The sequence below is a fragment of the Octodon degus genome, unplaced genomic scaffold (genome assembly GCF_000260255.1).
Source record: "Octodon degus isolate 3935 unplaced genomic scaffold, OctDeg1.0 scaffold00189, whole genome shotgun sequence".
Classification (NCBI taxonomy): domain Eukaryota; kingdom Metazoa; phylum Chordata; class Mammalia; order Rodentia; family Octodontidae; genus Octodon; species Octodon degus.
In genome coordinates, this window is record NW_004524765.1 from 2,803,318 (window position 1) to 2,807,277 (window position 3,960).

General features: G+C 40.3%; 1 pseudogene; it reads left to right on the forward strand.

Moving 5' to 3' along the window:
* Positions 1 to 98, forward strand: part of LOC101564281 — a 696-nt pseudogene extending 598 nt beyond the window's left edge.
* Positions 99 to 3,960: the final 3,862 nt, after the last annotated feature.

Here is a 3,960-nt window from a genome sequence, read left to right on the forward strand (position 1 = left end):
AAAAATAAAATGAAGAAACCATTAATCTGAGCAGTAGACATATTTGTTCTAGTTCTGAGAGGGAGAAGGAAAAGAAAGTACAAAGGGCTTTCATGTGAATGCTCAGATGCATGTGGATTGTGGCTGCCACAGTACTCCTGGTTGACAAGTTTACTAAACTATGTCCAGCACAATCAGCAATGTTCAAATCACCTATCTGGCTCATAGTGTTCTTGAAGTCAAAGGACAGCAGTTGCTTACTGCAAGATGGATATCTACACTTCAAGTCCTCCCATTAAATTCTCCAGAGATTACCCTCCAGATCTCCTAGATTCTAAATCCACCCCAGGAGAATGAGACATTTTATTTCACTCCTCTGTGGAAACTATAAAACAAGTTGACTATGTACCTGATGTTAAGGACCAGCTTTAGATAACCACAACGCAGATAGCACCCAGGTTTACAAAAGCAGACAACTGAGCTGTGATAGTTTTGTAACAATATATCTCATTGATGTTGGTCCAGTCAAAAGAGGATATTATTTGTTTTTGTGTGTGGAACTGGGAATTGAACTCAGGCCCTTGCACTTGCCAGGCAAGCGCTTATTCTACTGAGTCATCTCCCTGGCCCCCAAAAAGGAGATATTGTGAGAACGATCTTTAAAAATCTCTCTAACTCATTTTATCTGTATTAGAACAAATACCAGATGAATGCTATCATTATTTAGATCTAAAATGTACCAGTAAAATTTAAAAAGAAAAAACAAATAAAAGGTTGAGTAACAGGGTGCACATACCTGACTCTTGACTTTAAGACATACAATTAAAGAAGCCTGGAGTTTATCTAAGAAGAGATTTCTTATTTTTGTAATTTCAGTTTAAAACCACTTAGTTATGAATGTTTTGAATTTTTTTATGTCAGAATGAAACAAGTCAGATATGCAAACTTAAATATTGTGTGGTTTCTCATGAACAAAAAGCTCAAAATGTATATGCAAAATAGAAAATTGATAAATAGGAAGTAGAGAGACTTTTTCAAATGGATGGGGGAATAAGATATGGAGGGAGGGGCAAAGAGAGGGAAAAACAAATGGGAAAAATTGAAAGGAAAGAAGATAAAAATAAAGCTTTTATAAATGGGAAGAGGACCGAAGGCTGGGGGAGTAGAGAGGGAGGGAAGGGATAGGGAATGAAAAAGAATATTAGTATGCTGAGCTATGAAAATGTCAACAACTTCTGACATTGCCAGTCTTATAGAAAACCCACTACTATTATGGACTACTGGACTATATTGGAATATTTTGCTGAATTCACACACCTATGATATTTAAATGACAATGGAATACCCTACTCTGACAAAACTAAACAAAAAGAGGGGATACAAATGAACAACTGTTTTGTATCTGTATATTCAAAATAGTTAGGATAGATATACAGTTATATTCTCTTAATTCAATGAATAGAAAGACTTATTCTAATAGTTTTTGTGGACAAGATATCTTATCTGCATCTTGTACAGTGAATAACCACTAAGACAACAACATGCAATGTATTAATTATTGAAACTGTTCTACTAATCAGTTTTGAAATAGTCTCATTGCTGTTTGTTTCTGAATAAAATTGTTTTTAAAAAAACAAAAAGAAGTAAGGTGTGTTATTTAGCCGCCCCAACACTCCACAATAAATGAAATCATTATGGACTGCTAACATATACTAATAAAAATAAAGAAAAAGAATCACACACACACATATGCGCGCACAGACACACAGACACACAGACACACAGACACACAGACACACACACACACACACACACACACACACACACACAGAGAAACATCCACCAGAGGGGGAGGTCTAAAAGTTAATTGCTCTGGTGGGGAAAACTCGTTTTTATTTCTTTTTAAGTCATGCTTTAGTCCTGCATGGCCTGGCAGAGGCTACGTGTGCTCGCTATGATGTTATTTGGTGCTGATGGTATTTTGGTTCCAACTTCACCAGTGAAATAATCCATCGTTAAGACCATAATTTCAAGGCATTATTGAGAGGAAATGGCATCAAGAGGGATGCTTGTAGGGAAGAATAGAGCCTGGGTGAGAGACCCTGTTTGGGTTGGTTGTTTTCCTTCCTCCTGTTATCTGTTAGTTGACCCTGTTTGGGTTGGTTGTTTTCCTTCCTTCTTCCCTCCCTCCCTCTCTCTCTCCCCCTCTCTGCCTCCCTCCTTCCTTCCTTCCCTCTTTTTCTCTTTCCCTCTTTCCCTCCCCCTCCCTCTTCCTCTCTCTCTGTCTGTCTGTCTCTTGTCTCTGTCTCTCTGTTTCCCAGTGCCACATGATGACCAGCTCTCCTCTGGAATGCCTTTGCACCACAATGTTTCTTAAGTAAGAAAGCTTGAAGAAAATCCTCTAGCAATTGATTCATAGAAGCCTCACCCTGGAGTGGCTTGTCACCTGGATGGTATAAAAAGGGAAAATAAGAAGGATGCATCTGCTTCTCTTTCTTTGGAGGAGCTCCAGTCTTCACCTTCAACTTGGACGTCATCTCCTGGCTTCCAGCACAGACTTCTCAACCTTTTGCTGCACACCCACCAGCTTCCCGGTGCAGACTGGCACAGGACACTGCAGTGAGTTCCAGACCTTCAGTTGGACTCTTCAGTCTCCATTGTACAGACAGCCTCTACACTCTTCCTTATCTGACTCTGTGAGTAGCCATTGTAAACTGATCTTGTAGATGTTTGCATATGTGTGTATCTTGTGTTGTATCTGTTTCTTTAGTAAACACTGACTGACACACTTGACACTGATGTAAGGCAATGGTGCCAGCAACCAAGAACTGAACCTCAGAACCAAGGACTGAACTTTGAGGCGTTGCCTGTACCATGCACAGAGTACTCCAATTAGCAGTGCAATGGATAATTTGATGTATGCAGGGCTGGCACTTTCACTATCAGGAAGGTCCAATTCTTACTGAGTCTCTCAAGACCACAGGTGAGATGTTATCTCGTGTCTTAGGCCTGCACAGGCTCTTGCTTCAGCCCCATTCCAGCTGTCAGCAGGGGACCAGTTCTCCCTTAGAGTGGACCAAATTCTTGTTTGTTCATTTCTTTGTTTGTGAGAGTCTTGTTCTGAAAGATAGGCTGGCCTATCCCAGGGTGGCCTCAAAGTCATGGTCATTCTCCTGTCTCATCAAACCAAATGCTGGGATGGTAGGCATGTGCCACCATGCCCAGCATAGGATGCTATTATTTTGGCCAATTAAAGCGACATCTGATTCAATATAAACAGCTCTGCATATCTCAGTGAATAGTTTCAACACAGGTTAGAAGGACAGTTACAATAATTAATACATTGCAGGGGGCTGGTGAGATGGCTCAGTGGTCTAAAGCACCTACTTAGAACAAGCTTAGCAAAGCACAGGGACCACAGTTCAATCCCCAGCACCACATGCCAGCCAGCCCCACCCCCTGGTGGGCTGAACTGGCCACACACACACACACACACACACACACGTAAATAAATAAATAAAACAATTAATACATTACATATTGCTGACTTCATAGTAGTTATTCATAGTACAAGATGCAGACATGATATTCTGTCCAAATACTATTAGTACAATTCTTTCTTCTCTCTCTTTTTTTTTGCCGAACCGGGGATTGAACTCAGGCCCTTGCGCTTGAAAGGCAGGCGCTTATTCTGCTGAGCCATCTCTCCAGCCCCTCTTTCTTCTCATTTAATTAAAAGAAAGTAGCTATATATCTATCCTTATTATTTTGTATATACACAAATTTATATTTTTTTTCACTAAAAAATGGTGCTTCATTTTTATTCCCCTTTTTTCTTTAGTTTTCTCAAAGGTGAGTATTCCATTGCCATTTAAATATTGTAAGTGCATTGGGGCCGGGGAGATGGCTCAGTGGAATAAGCGCTTCCCTGGCAAGTGCAAGGGCTTGAGTTCAATCCCCGGTTCCGCCAAAAAATATATA